This window comes from Suncus etruscus, chromosome 1 (assembly GCF_024139225.1).
Source record: "Suncus etruscus isolate mSunEtr1 chromosome 1, mSunEtr1.pri.cur, whole genome shotgun sequence".
NCBI classification, from domain to species: domain Eukaryota; kingdom Metazoa; phylum Chordata; class Mammalia; order Eulipotyphla; family Soricidae; genus Suncus; species Suncus etruscus.
Genome location: NC_064848.1, coordinates 128,495,240 through 128,517,323, shown reverse-complemented (window position 1 = coordinate 128,517,323; position 22,084 = coordinate 128,495,240). Strand labels below are relative to the sequence as shown.

General features: G+C 34.0%; 1 non-coding gene across 1 annotated transcript; it reads left to right on the top strand.

The window, feature by feature from the left end:
* The first annotated feature begins 17,946 nt into the window (after positions 1 to 17,946).
* LOC126031846 (small nucleolar RNA SNORA51) lies at positions 17,947 to 18,078 on the top strand. Its single transcript, XR_007503666.1, has one exon. It is a non-coding gene; the product is annotated as a small nucleolar RNA SNORA51 (small nucleolar RNA).
* Positions 18,079 to 22,084: the final 4,006 nt, after the last annotated feature.

Here is a 22,084-nt window from a genome sequence, read left to right as displayed (position 1 = left end):
ATGTGTAGAACTATAAAAAATATTTCTATCTATGGTAAAGGTTCATCATTTTTCTCAGGACCATCTTTTGCTCTTCTAATTTGCTCTGATAGTAGTTCTCACCATTCTCTCTTGTGGATGGAATTTCTACCCTCCCTAAGGTAGAAAAATTAAGGTAGACAAATTAAGGATGTGTCATCTCCACCTGGAAAATAAGAGTTTGGGGTTAAATGTTTTCAGCTTCGTTTACTGGAAAGAAATTGAGGGAATACTTGCAAATTCCATCTGTGCCAAATGGTGGAAAACAGATTCAAGAAAATGGGCTACGTTGTTCAAATAGGTTTAGAAATGATACCCCCTCACAAGTGTGAATATTAATATGTGGATTCTCCTCTATTCATTTTTTTAATGTGAGGTGATTTGAGACTCAGTGGGTCAAATGGAAAAATAATTTAATCCCTAAACTAGTTTCTTTGATGCACTTAATTAGAGAATGTACAGAACTAAGCTATCATTAGATTGATGTTTCCCAAGTGGGCAATATCTCCAGTTTGTTAGAACTATTCAAGGGAGCAATAATAGCATAAGGTGTAATTGGGGGATGGTGATTTCTGTCTGTTCACTTTAAGAAGTTTCCAGGGAACATAGAGAGATTAATATTTCTTTAAAAGGAGTAGTAAACCACTTAATTTTAGAGAACTATGATTTTTCTAAAATCAAATGACTAAATGGCTAAATATTCTAATACAAATTAAAGAACAGTTTCAGAGAGATAATACCATGGGGAAGGTACTCGCTTAATATATGGCTGACCAAGATCCATCCCCAAATTCCCATATGGTCCCCCAAACTCTGTGAGGAGTAATCAATGAGTCCAAACCAGGCGCAATCCATCAGCACTTTAAAGTGATAAAGTGATAAAAAAACAAACAAACAAAAATCTTAAAAGACTGTTTTCCTTTTCTTTATAATTCTGTGTATTATATGTCATGCATTTGAGTAAGTGATATAGTTTATCACAGAATAGTGTCAAACAAATGTGTTTGATTTGAAAACTAAATGTTTATGGGCTGGAGAGATAGCAGAACATATAAGATATTAGTTAACATTGTACTTAGTGAACCTGGGTTTGAGTATACCTGAATATAACCCCCAAATAAAAACAAACCATAAAAACAATATGTGTCAAATATAAATTCAAATATCCTCAAATCCCAAATTTGTGAATTTTGTATTAATGTTTTATCCTTACACTAAGTTCCAGTTTTATGCTATCAAAATGACTTATATTCAGCTTTGAAACATATTCCTAATTGAAATAATATCCATCATCGGTAATTATATCTTCACCATTTGGTTTGTAGTACATTTTCCTGCATCCCATATGGTCCCCTGAGCCTGTCAGGAGCAATTTCTGAGCAGAGAGCCAGGAGTAACCCCTGAGCACCGCCGAGTGTGACTCAAAACAACAACAACACAACCATACCAAATAGAGTCAATTTAATTCCTATACAAATTCAAACAACATTCTTCAAGGACTTAGACCAATCAATTATAAATTTTGTGTAGAACAATAAAGACTTATGATAGCCAAACCATATTGAAAATTTAGAACCTAGGAAGTATTTCATTACCAACTCAAAGCTCTACTACAAAGCCATAGTGACCAAAATAGCATGGTATTGGAACAAAGACAGATTTTCAGATCAATGGGTAAGAATTGAATATCCAGTGACAAACCCCCAAGTATATGGTCAATTAATCTTTGACAAAGGAGATAAGAACTTGAAATAGAACAAAGACATTCTCTTCAACAAATGGTGTTGCACCAATTGAATAACCACATGTAAAATTAAAGATTGATCCTTCTCTCGCACCTTACAAAAGTCAATTCAAAGTGGAGCAAAGACCTTGTTATTAGATAGAACGAATCCATAAAGTTATTGAATAAATCATAGGTAGAACACTCCAAGACTTGGACCTGAAGAAGTCTTCAATGATATGATGCCAATGGCAAGGCCTATAGTTCAAACCTAAATAAATGGGTCTACATCAAATTAAAAAGTTTCTGTATAGCAAAAGGAAATTGATTAAAATTTAAAGACAGCTAAAGTGTGGGAGAAAACATTTGCAGTCAACACATCAGATATAGGTTTAATATCTAGGACATACAAAGTAATCACAAAGGTTAACTCCACAAAACCTAAAAACCCCATCAAAAATGGGAAGAGCAAATGGATCCTTATCTGAGAAAGGTCAACAGACATTTGAAAAATTGCTCATCAACTTATAATTAGGAAATACAAATCAAGACAACAATGAGATATCATCTTATACCAGTGAAAATGGCACATATAAAATTACTGCAAAAGTTTTGTGTTGGAAGGGATGTGGTAAGAATGGAGCGCCCTTCCACTGCTGGTGGGAAAGCTCTCTGGTCCAACCACTCTGGAAAACGGTATAGAGGTTGTCAGTAAAATAGGAATATATTTGCCTTATGACCCAGTAATTCCACTTTAGGTTATCTTTCTTCAAGACAGTAAAACATTCATCCAAAATTATGTCTGCACACCTCTATTCATTGCAGCACTCATTGGATAGCTAAGATTTGGAATCAGTGTAAGATGACCAATAACAGACAAGTGGATCATGAAGATGTGGCACAATGGTATATTACAAAGCTTTAAAGAATGATGCATTCATGCAATTTGCATGGATGGGATTGGAAGATATGTTAAATGAAGAAAGCCCATAGAAGAATTATAAACAAGAACTACATAACTTTTATGACCTATTTAAAATAACTGCATGAAGAAATGAAATGTTTTAAATGGGATTTGTCTTGAACACCCTTGGCCCCAGAGTATAGCAAGGGGAAGGGAAGAAATTGAGTGGAGGTAAAGAAAAATAAGTATGAAAATAAAAGGACCAGAAGCCATGAGGTCTCAGTTACATTGGTGGTGTTAAAACAATGACAGAACTAAATACCCAATTCCAATTCAACAGCAATGGAATTCAGAGACTCAGATTTAACAATTAAAACCTAAAATGGGCCTGTTATTTTGGCAAACTCTGGGGGAGAGGATGTGGCATGGTATGCACTATAGAAATATTGGTAAAGGGAGGTCTATACTGATGGTGGGATTAGCTGATATGTCTGAAACCCAACTATGAATAACTGTAAATCACAGTAATTTCAATAAAATATTATTTTAAAAATGCAAAGGATATAATTTAAACCAAGGAAATAGGGAAAAGCCATAGTATATAACTATGCTTATTTTCTTTACTGATTCTTCATCTCAAATGCTTAGTCATAAGGGGAAATTCCCTTTAAATCTAATTCTGTGGTATAAATAGTGGAGAGTAAAATATGGAAGGTATTCTCAGTATGGAGTCAGAGCCACAGGCTTTTTTTATACTGTATAATTCTTCACTGAAGGATCTCTTGCTTAACCTCAAGGAGAAAACACATTTCCTTTTCAGAAAGGCAGAAAACTGAATGTTTACTAGGAGAAAAATGAAAAGGACTCTGTTTCTTTAATCTCTGTTCACTGTGTGTGTGTGTGTGTGTGTGTGTGTGTGTGTGTATGATTGTTTTCCCTTTGTTGAAGAGGAACAGCAACATAAGATGGGGTATGTCAAAAGAATGAAAAACAAACAGAAAAAATAAATTAAGTTCTAGATAGAGTCAGGGACAAATCATGAGTGGAGCCTAAGATTAAAATGAGGACTTAGATGACAATAAACTCATTATAATTACAAAATGAGTCTTAATTACTAGAGGGATATTTGTTCTTATTAGTGAACATGAATAGACAGCTGTAGGATAAGCCTCAGATGTCGACAAGAGACAGGAATTGAATATGCAAGGAAACCTGCGTAGAGAAGTTAAATAAATGATAATTTTCATTCTATAAAGTTTAAAAAGTTCATTTCTATGCGTACCCTTCTGTATTAGATTTTCTTTTATCATTTTTTCTTACTTGACTTTGTCTATATTTTAAAAATTTTTCTTTATGACTTCAACATTATTAATTCCACATTCTCAGTTAGAAAATATAACATTTTTTTCAGAGTACAGGATAATTTCAAACCATGCAATAAAATACTGATCTATCTTCTTTATTGTTTATGATCACCTCTTATATATATACTTTGGTTTTTGGGTCACACCCATTTGACGCTCAGGGGTTACTCCTGGCTATGCGCTCAGAAATCGCCCCTGGCTTGGGGGACCATATGGGACACCGGGGAATCGAACCGCTGTCCGTCCTATGCTAGCGCTTGCAAGGCAGATGCCTTACCTCTAGCGCCACCTTCCCGGCCCCACCTCTTATATATTTTATTATTTATTTTGATCTCACATGTTGTTTGGACATCTTACTTTTTAATTTTCTTCTGATTATTTGAATGATTGCTTATTTGGGGTCATAACAATTCTGATATTTTGTTATAACTTCCCAATATTCTTGTATTTTGGTTTTATAAACCTTTGTTAATAAAAATAATACCAATTTGGGAGTGGGGTTGGGCCACATCTGGTGATACTGAGGGGTTACTCCTGGCTATGCACTCAGAAGTTTCTCCTGGCTTGGGGAACCATATGGGACTCTGGGGGATCAAACCAAGGTCTATCCTAGGTTAGCACTTGCAAGGCAAATCCCTACCACTTTCACTTGCTTCAGCCCCAACACCAATTTGAATCCATTTAGATAAACAGAAACCAAAACAACTCAGACACACAAACCATTTTTGCTAAGAAAGTGAAAATAAATGGAAATCTTGTCATATGCACTTCTTTATAGAATTATCATGATGTTAAATTTTCTAGACTGCTGTTGAGGTTTCTGTAGAAAATAACTGATGGGAAGAGGAGGAAATTTAAAATTAATCAGAATTATATTTATGGGTAAAATGTTTTTCAGATGGATAAAACTAAAAATTTAACTGCATTCAGGTTGCTATATCATTGTTTCATACAATGATATAAGAAGCATTTTAGAAAATATAACCTTTATATTTATAATTAAAAGTAGAATTTCAGACTATCTTTATATAATTATAAATTCCCATAAATAAATTTTCTAACTTCATGATCAAATGATATCTTGTTTAATATGTTATATGCTATCTGACTAATTGATATGAATTAATGGTCAGTTTTGTCAGTAAATATCAGAATGTTATTTTTCTGTTAAAACTAGAATTGGGACTAAAGAAATAGTGCGAGAGGCTTTGCATAAGAGACAACTTGTGAACAACACAGAGAGTTACTACAGAGTAATTTGGAATAATTTTCTTTTTGTTTTTGTTTTTTTTTTGTTTTTTTTTTAGGCCACATCCTGTGACACTCAGTTGTTACTCCTGGCTATGCGCTCAGAAATCGCTCCTGGACCATATGGGACACAGGGAGATTGAACCGCGGACCGTCCTAGGCTAGCGCTGGCAAGGCAGACACCTTACCTCTAGTGCCACTATGCTGGCCCCTGGAATAATTTTTATAGAAAGAAAAAGAGTGTCACTATGGTATTGATTCTATACATTCATTTACCTTTTTTGTATACTTACTATTCTCTATTAGGTTTTACAAATTTCAAAGAATGATACAAAAAGTTTAGAAGTAAGAATATTAACATTTGGATATGTTATATTATTAATTGTTCCTCTGTAAAATATAATAAGCTAGATTCAGGTCAACATCAAAATCATTTTTCTTTTGTATTTTTGTATTTATTCTTTTTTCTTTTTGTATTTGTAAAGAACAATGAACTTTAGAAATATTTTAAAAACCTGATTGTATTTCCTTGAGCTCAGCCTTAATATTTTTTGTTTGTTTAGGGGCCACATCCCAGTGATGCTCAGCGGTTACTCTGGACATGCTCTCAGAAATCACTCCTGGATTGGGGGACCATATGGAACTCTGGGGATCTAAACGAGGCCCATCCTGGATCAACCCGTGTGCAAGGAAAATGCCCTACTGCTGTGCTATTGCCCCGGCCCCTCAGCCTTTAATTTTTGAATTAGAGGTTTAGATCTAAAAATATCTAAATGTTAGGTATCACAAATATCTCCCTGATAGTATATTTACAATCTAGGCTTTCATCGCGCTTGTTTACTAGTCCTTAGCAAAATACAAAGAGATATTACTCAAACCATTAGAACTCCCAGTTCTTTAATAATTTGTGATGCAATCATTTGAACATTAAATTATTTTTTGAAGTTTGGGGATTTAAATTAACAGTGGGGACAAACTCAAGGAGGATTATTGTTAATATATGCACATTATAAATATATTATATACATATGTATTCACTTATATAGACAATATTTGATTTTAAAAATACATTTGGAATATATTATCTTTCTCGATAGCAATATTTTTACATAAATTTAAGCTTATGTGAAGCAAGTAAGGATGAAAAATAAACAAACTATTAGTAATTTTGAGACATAATATGCAACACAAATTTCTATACCTACTGAATCTAAATATTATTTTAGCTAAAGCATATGTTCCATAATATTTAGCATATTTCTAATGCTCTCTTTAATTTTGTTAAACTATTAATATTTCCATTTATTTCAAGAAACATTATAGAATATCTAATTTTAATATAATAATTATTTATATTACTTTATATTAGTTCTGTATCATAGCATTATCATCCAAAAATTACCATAGATATAAATAGAAATAGCTGTATGAAGAAAAAATTTTGAAGTATGTATAAAATGATACATACTTTTAATTAGTAAACTGTGTTTTCTTTGGTTCTGTTTAAATAGTATTTGTTAAATATACTCTTTATAAGTGGTTTCAGATAATGGCTTCCGTATCCTTTACTCTTTTACCCGACATTCCAATTTTCAGTTAAACAGCAGTTGTTTAGTATATTTCTCTTTACATATATATTCTTTTATCCTGTTCATACAAAGTATTTTGCCTATTTGCATATTTTATATTACTCAATTGGAATATAACTTTTCAAACACAAATAAATTAATTTACATGTGTTGCAAATCAGCCCTTGATGGGGCTGAATGATGGTGGGATGGAGGATGAGGTCTTTCTCCTCTAGCTCGGACCACGTGTCTGCCACCCTGTTCAGCCAGCAGTTCTGAGGTAAAAGCAGTGTGTAGAAAACTCACAGGCAGTCAGGCTTCAGGAGATCTCAGCTTTATTCAGTGGATAAGGCTGAAGCCAAAAACCCCAGAATCAGCCCCAGAAAAAGCCCTAGCCTTCCACAGACCCTTGCTTTTATACAAAGAATCAGGTACCACCCTAGGGTGGGAGCAGAATGCCAAGTAAGAAATAATTCAATATACTATTACCAGGTCACACCCTAGGGTAGGGCACGATTATTGATTAGGATGGGAACAGTAACCCAACATACATGTTTTAGTAATATATGGTTAATGTAAATATTGAAAAGTTTTAAGCTTTATTTTTTAAACAGTATAATCATCGCCACATTGTGGTATAATTAAAAAGCACAACATGGCGCTCAGGCACTTATGCACCTTCATGACAACTATACCTTTTAACCATCATTACACAGTGCTCACAATTTTAGATTGTTCCTAGGAAAAGAAATGGAATACCCAAGACACGGAGGACAATACTCTAATAGACCTCTACAGTCTTTCTATAAGTGTGCGTGAGTTTCTATACAGTGGTCTTCTTTCTGATTTCCAAACCTAAATTGTAAACAATCCATCTCTATAGTGTATATAGCCCCTCTTACTATATTACCCCTCTCCCTAGTTCAAAATCCCTTTTACCTCCTCATCCCCTAATCCTGATCCCTTATCCCTCCTTATTTAACCCTCTTTACTCTCAGTTCTTAACTCCTTAGGCACCAAGACTGACCTGCTCCAACAAAGCACCACCCAGCTCCTAATCAAAAAGACACCCTCTCAGCCCCACATCTTGTGCCCCGGCAAGAAATTACAACCAACACACCCGTTGATTCATGGTATGTGGCCCTTCTCAACTCCCTCAAATTGTGGACTGTTGCATGGTACTGGATTCAGTTCAGAAAACTTCCAGCTCAAGGACACTACCTGATCACATAATGCTACAAATCATGTCTCAAACTCAAGACCAAGGTGTGTGATATAAAAGTGCCTTGGATTTCACCTCCCACAAGAATATCTCAAAAGATCTATTTGGAAGGCTTATACTGCCTTTGTATGTTTAATATCTTTATAATAATGCATCTTAGGGTGTTTATTCCCAAATCTAAAAGTAGCTTCCTTCATCACTTATTTTATTTTCTTAAATTACTTTTTTAAAATTCAGTTTTATAGATATACATATTTTCTTTATCCTCACCAGTTTTGTTTCTGCTTGATATGAAAACTGAGAAGAAAAAGTCTTGCCTGGGATAAAAACTCAGGTCAAAACCAGAACACAGAGACTGTGCTTTTGTATAGGCACAGTAAAAAAGAGGAAACCATATACAGAGAAACAAGATCTTATCTTCTAGGGATAAAAACTGATACTTTTTATAACACAGGGGAGCCTCCCACCCTGAACATGTGTCATGTGGATACAACTCAGTCTCCATGAGATTGTACAGTGTTAGTCCAACCGTGAACCCCAGATCCCAGACATAGAACTGATACAGCTCCCTGCAACAATACCAGGAACCAAACTCCTCTGGGAAATTTCTAACACCGCTTGGCACCAACTTGAGCCACTTCTGATATGACATCCTGACAATGAGGAAATGACAACTTGATCTAAGAGCAGGTTGTCCTATCACATCACCTAATGGTAAGAGGAAATCAGAAGACATAGGTCCTTAGATCTGTGCAAGAACCAAGGGTGATAACTACAGAAGACGGTGACAACCATGATTGGGCAGAACTTATTTGGGGACCAATAAGAAAAACCTTATACTAGGCTTTAGCCTAGGACCTGTACAAAAATCATGATTTCTAATCACAGAGACTCCACTTTGACAACGGAGACTGAGCAGAACTTTTGGAACCGTAAGGAAGACTCTATCCTTGGCTTCGGCCTAGGGATCTGAGCAAAAACCAAGATCACTCATTACAGAAGACAGATTATAACAACAATGATGGAAAAGAACTTCTAGAACCATAAAGACACTATTCCTAGACCTTGTCCTATGACCAGTGCAAATACCAAGATCTCTAGCTGCAGAGGACTGATTATATCATCTATAACTGAACAGAAAGTTTCCTTGCACCACATAAAGACCTTGGGGAGAGGTAATGAGCAGGTACGAGGCCAGTAGTTGTTCCCATGACAGTATGCTTCAAGGCAGAGAAACCCTGACTCTCTTAGGCCATGGGAATTCTATTTACTTCCCCAATACTTACTGTGCCTATGCAAAAAAAGGGGGGGAAAGACAAAACCTTGCCGCACCAGCACTCTCCTTTTTCTTTTTTACTTCTCTTTTCTCTTCATCCCCCCCCCCCTTTTTTTTCCTTCCCTTTTCACTCTTGTAGTTATTTTGTGACTCTTTGCTACTGGTGCTCTTTATTTTTTTGGTAGCTGCTATCTTTTTTATTTTCTTTTTCTTTTTTCTTTGTCCCCTTCCAGCAGAATCACACACTAATCATCTTGTTTGATTAATTTGATTCATCTTGTTTGATGAATTGAGGGGGAAAATAAAAATGAACTGTACCAGGACCAAACAGCCATATGAAAGTTGAGTGGAATTAAAAAATGATCTAACTTAACATTAAACCTAAAGTCAACAACAAAATTGATACCCTATCTAAGACAAGGGAACAGTTTCACTCTGGAGGACAAAGGGGAGATATGAGCCACATGCTGGGAAAAGGGGTGGAGTGAGGAGGACAACTCTGGTGTTGGGAATGGCCCTGTTTCATTGTCAATATGTACCTTAAATACTACTGTGAAAGATTTGTTATTCACTCTTTGGTCACAGTAAAAGTTATTATATTAAAATAAAAGCACAACATGGACACTATAACTCGATTTGTATCTGGGCCATTCCTGGTTGTGCTAAGGAGCTACTGCTGACATAGTAGAATACAATTTAGAAATGTTAAAAAAGAAAAAAACTAATTTAATGAATGAGTAAAATATTCATTAGTTATGCTAAATTAAAAAATTAGAAAGTAAAAAATAAGTGGAAATGTTTTTGAAAAATAAAAATAATTAAATTTAATGAATTACAACATAACTTCTAGAATTCTAAAAAATACGGTGGTTACCAAAGAGAAAGACAAAAAGAAAAAAGTAAATAAACATGAGTTATTAATTGACTGAGGTCAATCTGACTATCAAATTGGTAGAAGAACTTTGGTGGTGTGTAAAATAAGACGTTTATATCTATAGAGACATGATGGTGTATGCATTAAATTTATATAGTCAATAAGTAAACCAATAAAACTGTAAAATATGTTTTGTGGGGCTTCCAAGAAATTCTTGGGATGTTTGGGGATCATCCCCTGCAATTTTTTACTAATTGACCATAGAGTTCATTACTCAAGCCTGAGAAAATGATATTACTTGGTCCATTGCTGTTGCGTAAAAATATATTTCTAAGATGCCATGTTATGAATGTACACTATCCTTTAAAATTAATTAAATTTAATTTTATGTAACATTTTATTTGGGGGGATTTATAAGTGATGCTTGTGGCTTAGGAGGCCTCAGGAGTGGACTGGGGGAGTTGAGAATGAAATATTGTTTTCGAGTCCTGTGATCCAGATTATGCACAGGGGCCTTTAAAGTTATGATTTATGAGGGTCTTCAGGACTATGCACAATGATGCTTAGAGGTCCCTGTGTAGCCATAGATTAAACCAGGGTTGCTGACATGCAAGGCAAGATGTCTTAACCCCTGTGATATATCTTTATTTAGTAAATTATTTTTTTTATCTTTTCTGTATTTTAGGTTTATTATTTAACTATCATACTAAAACATTTTTATATTAATGTCAGTGATATAGTTATTCAGGTACACTGAGGATTTATATTCCACAATTGTAAATATAATATACCCTACATATGGATGTAAGGTCATATAGTGAGTTATGTATATATCATGTAATATGCCAGTATTATTATTCAAAAATAATTATATTTTTATATTTCTAAAAAGTTCACTTTGCCAATATTTATTTCGTTGTTTCTGCACATGTTTAGGTATATCTCTATGCATGTTGTCACCAAATAGCTTTTTCATCATCACTAGGTACATTCCTAGAGGATCCTGGAACACTATTGCATTGGTACTGGTGGCCCAGTGCACCACAGGGTCTTAGTACATGTGTGTGCCACAGCATTGAGCTGTCCAAAGTGCTTGACTTAGAGAGTGGCCCTAAGTTCTTTGATCACTGTTTGAGAGTCTTCCACAAATTTCTCTCCTACAAATTAGTATTATTTTCAAGTGCTATGTTTTTAAGTGTTCTTTTAACCTAAATCATTAATAATAAGAATTTGGGAAGAGTAGGCTCATATGAAAGTAGATTACTGAGACCAGAGCAATAACACTGTAGGTAGGGTGTTTGCCTTGTAGGCGGCTAACCCGGGCATCCCATAGGATCCCTACACCTGCCAAGAGCAATTTCCGAGCACAGAACCATAAATATCCCCCTGAGCACTGCCAGGTGTGTCCCCAAAACCAAAAAAAAAAAGGGAAAATAAAATAAAATAGAATACTTTGACCTTGCCAAAGCAGTATTGTTTTTTTTACAGATATTTGCATATTTCTTATTAACATTAATTAGAAATTGATGACAAAAAGTAAGTATAATAATAAATAGATGCAATATTGAAGAAAATAGACACTAAATATTTTGCAGTGAAAAGTAAAAACTTGAATTTTGCAATGGGATACAGAGATGTACAAAACATTTGGCAAAGATACAAAACAATCTTATTACAAGGTTGAGTTCATTGGTAGTTCTTGTATAACTTCAATCACAGAAGAAAATGTCTTGAGAGCAGAATTAAGTTGCCTTAAAGGGATTTTTCCTTTTAAAACTGCTCTGCACTCAGCTTAAGGACATTTTGCCCTAGTGTCAGTCTAAAAAGCCTCCATTTTGCTTCAGTGATCAGAGGAACCTTAAGCCAAGCTTCTAAGTGCTTATAAATATTATATGGTCACTTTTAGTCAAGAGCTCTTGAAGATTTATAGAAATCTAGCTATTAATTTACTAGAAAAATTCAAGAAACTTCTCTTTACTTAAGCTATTTTAGCTGCATTTAATATATATGGATACGATGTTTACAAAATAAACAACAAAGTGTTGTAATTTATTACTTATTTTAACTTGAAGAGCTTATAAATTCAGATGAAAGTTGTGATATAAAAATATTTTAAAATACTCTTCAAATTATGTTAGTATCACTTTACCTCTCCTCAGCAGAATTAAAAGTTATTTTCTGAAAACAATTGAGTAAATTGAGCATTAAACCATGTTTAAGTGAACAGTTAAACTAATCATAGTTCACTGACATAATGAAAAGTTATTTTCTCTTAGTTTTACAGTAAATCCTCAGCTAACATTGTATATATGTCTTGGGATATTAACTTTAAGTAAAATACTGTATGATAAGACCAATTTTACTGTATGTTCTAAAGAAGTGTTAATTTTCTGGCTGAAGGGATAGTACAGAGGTTAAAGCATTTGCCTTGCAAGCATTTAAGCATTTGATTCATCTTTAATTCTTCTGTACCACATATAATTCCTCAAACATCATCATGTGCTCAGAATCAGGGGTAAGCCCTGAGCCCTGCTGAAAATGACCCTAAATTCTCCTAACATATATTTTGATCTCTCAATTGTAAAGTTTCAAAATAATGAGTCTTAAATCTTGTAATAACTATATAGAATACAGGGTATAGAATATTGATCAATTCTGGGCAGGAGCTTCTTCCATTACTAGTCATCACTGGTCATACTATAATACATCCCTCCAAAGTATAGAGGTAATTCAGAGATATTAATTATTTTAATGTGTGCGTGTTTAAAATGGGTGAAGATGCTGGAATAACCAGAGTAAATACATATAAACTTATGGGAAAATAAAAGTGCCACATAGACAATGGTATCAACAGAGAATCATTCTTTTTCACCTTCCTCAATGTAATAAACAATTTTGAACAAATAATGTTCTCAGACGACCTGCTGCATATATACATTTTGTGATGATGCAGAGAAAGAAAAGTTTAATCCAGAATATCAAACCAAACTATGATAAAATAAGAATATGTGTCCTGAAATTGGACAGCTCAAACACAAATGCAAATGAGATCAGTTTCTGTTAAGAGCCAAAGAACAGCACACTAGCCTCTGCCCCATGTTTGTTTGCCAAAAATTATGTAAAACTTATATAACATATGCTAAGTAGTTGTAATAAAATGAGTTAAATGGAGAACAGTGTTTTCTCTTTAGAGAGAATGGTGCTATCTGATCAATTTTTTTCTTGAAATTCCTTTTAGAAATTTATAGTCGAGCAGAACACAGTATTTTCTGCTTCTGAAATACTGCATTAGATTCTCATCTGAATGAATACTAAGAAAATATTCTTATAATTGATTGAAACAGGATTTTCTTGATCTCTCCTTGTCCAGGTTATTTACTGAGGTCTGTTTATATGTCCTATTAGGTTATAAATTTTGTCATTCTTTTTACTTACAGTTTATGTAATAAATGATGCAGAGGTTCTGAGATGAGTACCACAAGGTGGCAGTGTTTTAGAAACTAATCCATGGAGAAAGCAATCATTTTTGTGTAATTCCTAAAATAATGTCATATTTGGTTTTGTTATTAGTGATTAAAATATTTAAAATCATCACTACAAGTGATTATTAAGAATTAATGACACAAAGAATAAAAATAAACAAAAAAGAAAAAAGGAATTAATAACACTAAGATGTCTGTTTAGTAATAAACAATTTGTTTTCTTTAAGTAATATAACTGTCAGTTCATTGTTCCATAACATTAGTAAGATTCATCAACATATAAATGAGTTGATGCTAAAGGACTGTTATTGGATTCATAAATCTTGTCTTGCTTTGTAACAATAATTGTATATTTTGAATTATTTGAAAAAGATTATTCATATAGAGTATCAATTATATTTAATATTTATGTGATAGCTTAATGCTATTTTTAGAGTAAAAATAAAAATTAGCAATTACACGTATGAAATTCATCATTTATACCTTTCACTATTATTTAGATTTAGAGATTGTCAAGGCTTTTTATTGTAAGTATTCTCATAAGATTCTCAATGGGTTACAAAAGACAATATGATTTTAGCTAGAAGAAAAGGCTGCCATTTGCATTTTTAATTGTATGAAGTGTAGAGTTTGTTGTGAGCTAGAAGCATGGTAAATTGCTTTATGATTAAATATATTATTAATGTATAGATTGATTCTCTCAAATATCTGTTCAAAATATTTTTATATAATATCTTTATTTAAAAATCTTGATTACAAATATGATCGTGATTAGGTTTCAGTCATGTAAAGAACACCCCCCTTCACCAGTGCAACATTCCCACCACCAATGTCCCAAATCTCCCTCCATCCCACCCCACCCCCACCTGTACTCTAGACAGGCTTTCCAGTTCCCTCATTCATTCACATTGTTATGGTAGTTCTCAGTGTAATTATTTCTATAACTGCACTCACTACTTTTTGTGGTGAGCTTCACAAAGTGAGCTGGAAGTTCCAGCCCTCCTCTCTTTGTCTCTGAGGATTGTTGCAAAAATGACTTTTATTTTTCTTAAAACCCATAGATGAGTGAGACTATTCTGCGTCTATCTCTCGCTCTGACTTATTTCACTCAGCATGATAGATTCCAAGTACATCCATGTATAGGAAAATTTCATGACTTTATCTCTCCTGACAGCTGCATAATATTCCATTGTGTATATGTACCACAGTTTCTTTAGCCATTCATCTGTTGAAGGGCATCTTGCTTGTTTCCAGAGCCTGGCTATTGTGAATAGTTCTGTAATAAATATAGGTGTGGATAAAGGATTTTTGTATTGTATTCTTGTATTCCTAGTGTATATCCCTAGGAGTGGTATAGCTGGGTCGAATGGGAGCTCAATTTCCAGCTTTTGGAGGAATGTCCATATTGCTTTCCATAAAGGTTTTACTAGTCCGAATTCCCACCAGCAGTGGATAAGAGGTCCTTTCTCTCCACATCCCCGCCAACACTGCTTGTTCTCATTCTTTGTGATGTGTGCCAATCTCTGTGGTGTGAGATGGTATCTTACAGTTGTTTTGATTTGCATCTCCCTGATGATTAGTGATGAGGAGCATTTTTTCATGTGCCTTTTGGCCATTTGTATTTCTGTGCCTGTCCATTTCTTCTCCCCATTTTTTGATGGTATTAGATGTTTTTTTCTTGTAAAGTTCTGTCAGTGCCCTATATATCTGTTCAAAAATTTATAAAAAATTTTCTACCAAATGCAGTACTCTCAGTTGACAGAGCAAGAACTGAGTGATGCTCATAATTTTCTAGTGTTACTAGGAAATCACCTGAATTTATATATGTATAATTATATAATATAACTATAAAATATGAAATGACCTTAACTATTTAAATTAGTTATAATAGAAATAGAAATATATGTTAAAATTTTAAATTCAGAGGCTGGAGAGATAGCACAATGGTAAGGTGTTGCCTTGCACACAGCAGATCCAGGTTGGATGGTGGTTAAAATCCTGGCATCCCATATGGTCAACCCAGCTTGCCAGTTGCAATTTCTGAATGTAGAACCCAAAGTGACCCCTTGCATGCCAAAGGTGTGACCCAAACCCCCCAAAAAATTAAATTAAATTCAGATCAACTTTATAATCAATCCAGAGTTTATTTAAATTCAGTACTTATTAATATGATTAATAGTCTCTTTTCTCCTAATTTCCTTTTTAACTTCCTTCTACTAAATTTGGAAACATGATATTAATAATTTGCATGCAATCATTGTATTTAGGAAGTTCTGGTTAATCATTTCTAAAATAATGTGGGCACTCTGGTGCAGAGACAATCAAGATCACCCAATATGTGAATTGGAGATCTCTGTCTGCAGAGCTATTCCTAGTAATAGACTAGAATTACTGGGTGGGGCTGAAAGATAGAATGAATGGAGAGCTTGCCTTTTACATGTTGACTTGGGTTCAATTCTATGCATTGTTACTAAGGGCTGCCAAGAGATCCTTATGTACAGAGTCAGGAATAATCTCTGAGCACAGCCAAGTATGTCCCCTCCAATTGAACAAAAATAATTTTGGAAAACACACACACAACAGAGACATTCAAACCAAAATGGAACCATTATGACCACAAAGACCACAAAGCCTTATTCACAATTATACACTAGTTTCAGCCTTCTTAAGTGTATAAATTCTCCATCTGTGGTTTCCTGGTAAGCATTTGTGAGGTAATTGTTATTAGACACCCCATCCTCAACCCCCTTTGAGCTTTCTGATGAGAAGACTGTCTTTTCTAACTTTTATTTTACTAATAAACTCATTTAAATTTCAAATTTTAGCTCATAGAGCTATTCAAGTCCACTTTTTATTTAAAATACTGCCTCCTCATTCATGAATCTTTTGATAAACCCAATCACACCTTCAAATTAACTTGGTTGTTTAATTTTTATCGACTACATCCCTTTAAACTGAGATATAGAATGGCAATAAACATGTAAAAAGTGATAGATATCATTTTTCCTTGAAGACTAAAATAAAAATATTATAATAACCTACTATTATGGTAATAAGAGATTAGTGATTGAAGTCTGGGGTATAGGAACCGAGAGAGAGAGGCTCTTTAAAAGAAAAGGAGGAATACCAATGAAGGGAACTAACACACCATATCTTGTGTTAATTTCTTGATTGTGCAAATCTAATATAATTATATAAAGAAAAGATAGTTAACGGTTATTTTTGCTTAAAAATTCTTCAACTAAAAACAATATGGCTATCTATTTCAGCACCATATTAAAAAAGAGATTTTTCTTCATATTTGTGCTTATTTTGTTTATTTTGCTTATTTTCTTTAGGGCTACTCACAACATAATGCTTAGGAGTCCTTGTGCATTGCATAAATGAGATCCAGATTAGTCAGGTGCAAAATAATTGCCTTATCCACTGGACTATTTATCTGGCCTTCCCATTTGGGTGATCTTAAATTTTTTTAATTTGTAAAGATTTGTACAAATGTAAAATTATTTCTGATTTATATTTACAGGTTTATTAACATATTTGTTCATCTCAGACAAGTAGCATATACATTATTCCTGAAATTTGGTAACATACATCTTCTATATTGCTTTTCTGTATAAAGTTTAAGTGTCCAAAGTCATTGTCATATTTTATTGTTTATAATTAGTTATAAAACATTTCCTTTTATAAATTTATAATTATTTATAAAACATTGTTATTTACAATAGCAGACTCTGGAAACAGCCTAGATGCCCCTCAATAGATGAATGGTTAAAGAAACTTTGGTACATATACACAATGGAATAATATGCAGCCATCAGAAGAGACGAAGTCATGAAATTTTCCTATACATGGATGTATATGGAATCTATTATGCTGAGTGAAATAAGTCAGAGGGAGAGAGATAAACACAGAATGGTCTCCCTCATCTATGGGTTTTGAGAAAAATGAAAAAAAATTTGGGTAATGATTCTCAGAGACAAAATAGAGGAGGACTGGAGGGTCCAGCTCCTGACATGAAGCTCACCACAGGGATCGTTTAGTGCAGTCACAGAAATAATTACACTGAGAACTATCATAACAAAATCTGACTGAATGAGGGAAGTAGAAAGCCTATCTAGAGTACAGGGCAGTGTGGGGTGGAGACGAAGGACACTTGGAATATTGGTCATGGGACTGTTGCACTGGTGAAGGATTATATATATATATAATTTTATATATTACACATATATTAAAAATCAATAAAAAGAAAAGAAAGAAAAGATAAGGCCTCCCAATTCTTACCACAGGCTGTGTTCTTTACACTGACTGTACAGAAGAGGAGGTACAGTAAATGCACCCCATATACACCTCAACACAGGCCCTTTGCCTGGTCTATATTGTGAATTGGGGGACAAAAAAAGATATAAAACATTGAGGACCACAGAGTTAATGCAAGAAGTAAAGAATATGCATAGAGGCCATGAGTTCAATCCCTAATATCACACTGTTCTACCAGCACTGCCTGCTATTGTTCTAGTAATATACTAGATTTATGCCAAGATGGTCCTAGTCCCTGAATTTCAATGGGTCTGGTCCTTTTAAAAATTAAATAAAAGGAAAATAAGTTTCTTAGAATAAAGCTAAACTTTAATAACTGATATTTTACTACTTATAATTTATTGATACTCACTGCTTTTAGATGACTAAATTTTATCTGAAAATAAAATATTTTTTATAAAATCTACAAATATGATATACTCTTTCTCAATTACTCAAAGTCTTTGGTAAAGCTTAGGACATCCAGTAAAGGTTGACTAGAATGTTTAAAATGATTACGTTCCCACATTCTGATTTTAGGAGAAAATTATTTCTTTTCCATTATGTACCATTTTATCATGTGCCATTTGTTTGAGTACCTTTTTTTATTTATTTTTCTAAGCATATTACCATGAACTGCTTTTGAATTTTAAAAAAAATTTTTGGTTTTACTTTTGAAATTATCGTTTTTTTGTTCTTCTTTTATGTGAAATGACATTATTAAAAAACTCATCATGATATTATTTGCTTGTTCATATACTACAAAATTAAGTTCCCTAAACTTTGTAAGTGCCTTTTATATTTATAAAAATTATATTTTCATATTATTAATTTGTAGATATTTTCCTGTAGAGGCATGCAGCATGCATGTCTCCATTATCAAGGGAGGCACACTACAGATGTGTTTTTTGGCATTCCTGGTGCAGTGCCTAATTTTCCTCCCAAGAAATATTTTAGCCAAAAGGACCATTGGAAAAGTCAATCATTACCCCTGTGTGGATTACTGGCTATATTTCTGACATGGCTGTGACATTATATTTCTCTTTTCCTTTTATTTGATTTTTTTTGTCTCCTTTTCAACTACAGAAATTTGGCCTTAGTTATCCTGCAGTCATAAAGAAATTTCAGTACCAAAGAAAACTGCTAGAAGTTCTCTGCTGGCTAAATATATTTGCATCTCAAAAGCCAAGCCAAATACATCTCTTTCTGTCAGTTTATTTGTTTCCCAAGGCCAAGTCAAAAGATGGCATCTTCAAGACAATGGTCTTCTCTCCCTGCCTTTGAGCACCACAGCAGAATGATTTTTTGCCTCAGAAACTTTCCCTGTCACTTTGAATACCTGCTTACAAACAGGTTTTGCCAGTGTGGAATTAGGCTATTTTACTAGGTTTAATTCTGTGCCCCCTTTCTTTAGTTTTATCTCCTTCTATTACCAGATCATAGGAAGTGGGTCTTAGCCCCTAGCTAGAATACTATTTCCCTCAGGTTAGAATATTTGTTATCAGGAGTAAACCAAGATTCCTGCTATCTCTTAATTTACATCAGTAATGACACTTAGGGCCAGGAACTTCTTTGATATGAAAGAAAATTAGCCTTCCTTTTATCCTCTAACTCCTAACTAAAACCTATTCTATTCTAAGGTTACAAACCACCTGAAGCTATGTGTATTTGTTCTAAAATCAAACAATGTACATTGCATTTCTTTCATGTTATGACTTCCTCTTCTTTCCTTTATATACTCCCTTGCCTGAAGTTTAATTTGGTCGCACTTCTGCCAGAAATGAGTTGACCCCACACATACTGTGTGTGGTATCATTCTTTCATATTTCATATCCGTCCGCTCATGTATCCGTTTTCTTCCAGTGAGGATTTTCTGACCCCACTAAGGTTTTGCTTAGGGACACAAGACGTCTGCAGCTTTTTCTTTTTCTTTTTTTTTTTTTTTTTTTTGGTTTTTGGGCCACACCCAGCGGTGCTAAGGGGTTACTCCTGGCTGTCTGCTCAGAAATTTTCCTATACATGGATGTACACAGAATCTATTATGCTGAGTGAAATAAGTCAGAAAGAGAGAGAGAAAGATGCAGAATGGTCTCACTCATCTATGGGTTTTAAGAAAAATGAAAGACATTCTTGCAATAATAACTTTCAGACACAAAAGAGAAAAGAGCTGGAAGTTACAGCTGACCTCATGAAGCTCACCACAAACAGGGATACAGGGATGAGTTTAGTTAGAGAAATAACTAAGTTTCGAACTATCCTAATAATGAGAATGTACGAGGGAAATAGAAAGCCTGTCTAGAGTACAGGAAGGGATTGGGTTGGGAGGAGGGAGATTTGGGACACTGGTGATAGGAATGTTGCACTGGTGATGGGTGGTGTTCTTTACATGACTGAAACCCAAACACAATCATGTATGTTATCAATGTGTTTAAATAAAAAAAAAGAAAAGGCCATAGAGTACAAAAGTACTTCTTATAAAAACAATTTAACAAAGAAATAGCTCCTGGCAGGCACGGGGGACCATATGGGACACAGAGATTCGAACCAAGTACCTTAGGTCCTGGATCGGCTGCTTGCAAGGCAAACACCACTGTGCTATCTCTCTGGGCCCACGTCTGCAGCTTTTTCCCATAGACTCACTCTCTTCATTTGCTTCCCCCATTTCAGAAATCAATGATTTAAACTGCCTGTAGTTCAATGTCTGAAATCTTTGATTTGTGTACTTTTTTGTCTGATTCTTTTTTTTCTCAACCAAGAAAGAATATTACAGGCAGTCTGTATTAATCTACCTAGATACTAGCAGATATTGTCTTGAGCACTAAAAATAATTTGTTGGAGAATATTTCTCCCTCTCAACTATTAGTTCTGATAAAACTAGAAAATACAATCAAGAGCTAAAGTTTACCTGGAAACATAGTACATGTATAAAACTTCAATTAAAGTGGATCCATTCTGAAGGAAACAGGGAAGAGAGAAAAAGTTATATAAACAAAAGCTATATCTTGAGTTATCTACAAATTTTCTCTGTTTTTTTTTTTTTAGATAACATGGAATATCTTTGTCCCATTGTATTCATAAGCAATGTGACTACTGTTAGCAACATATTCTTCCCCTGACCTGCACAAAGAGGTTGCAATGCTCTTATGATCTGTTGTCCCAGTATATACAGAAAATTATTCAGCTTTCTTTCTGAGATTTTAGGATGTTCTGCGAATGACAATCAATAACTATAAGTATGCAGGATCTTTCTGTTGGAAAGTTTACTTTTAGCAGCCAGTCAGGCATCTAAGTATAGACATTTACTATACAGTGCATTTCTTGTCTAACATTATTCATATGTTTACTATACAAAAGCATTCTTAACATTTTTTTTATTTTCTCAAGACATGTTACTGAAACAAATCTTTAACATTTTCCTCTAGAATTTGACATCGTAAGAGAAAAAATGTCCTAAGAGAGCACTGAAAATAAAACAAAATGAAGGCATTCCAAATCTGGATAAGAACAAACCAAAAGCAAGGTATATCTGAGGGTCATATTTTAGGCAGACTCAGGCCCACCCAACATTTCTAGCTCGACCCACAGAATCCACCATTCTTGCTTAGTCCAGCTTCTTAGCATCAACTGAAGGAAAGAATTTAAGGTATGTCAGAAAATAAAATAAGTATATTGAAGCAAAATGTACACATGTAAGAACTGGAGAGAATGCATACTCAAGAAAAAGATCATTGCTTCTTAACAAATATAGATATAATAAGAAGATAAATGAATATAGATGGAATAAATATGCACTATAAGGAGAAGAAATAATATTATTTTCAGAAGTCAAACACTACCCAGGTTTTAATTACTGTTGAATATTTTTTGATTGTCAATATGGAAGTGGGTGTTAGATCCAGATTCTGCAATCCATTATTAAAAGGCCATCAGGAAAATAGTACAGCCATGCAAAAGCCAAGAAGTTTATTTCAGCATGCTGGCATCCAACTTCTCCTAAAAAGTGAGGACCCTGAGAATGGCTCGCAGCCCATTTTTATAGGGTATCTAGGGCTTCAGTATAGGGAGTTCCCAGCATCAGTAGTTTATCTTTAAATTATTGCTCCTTA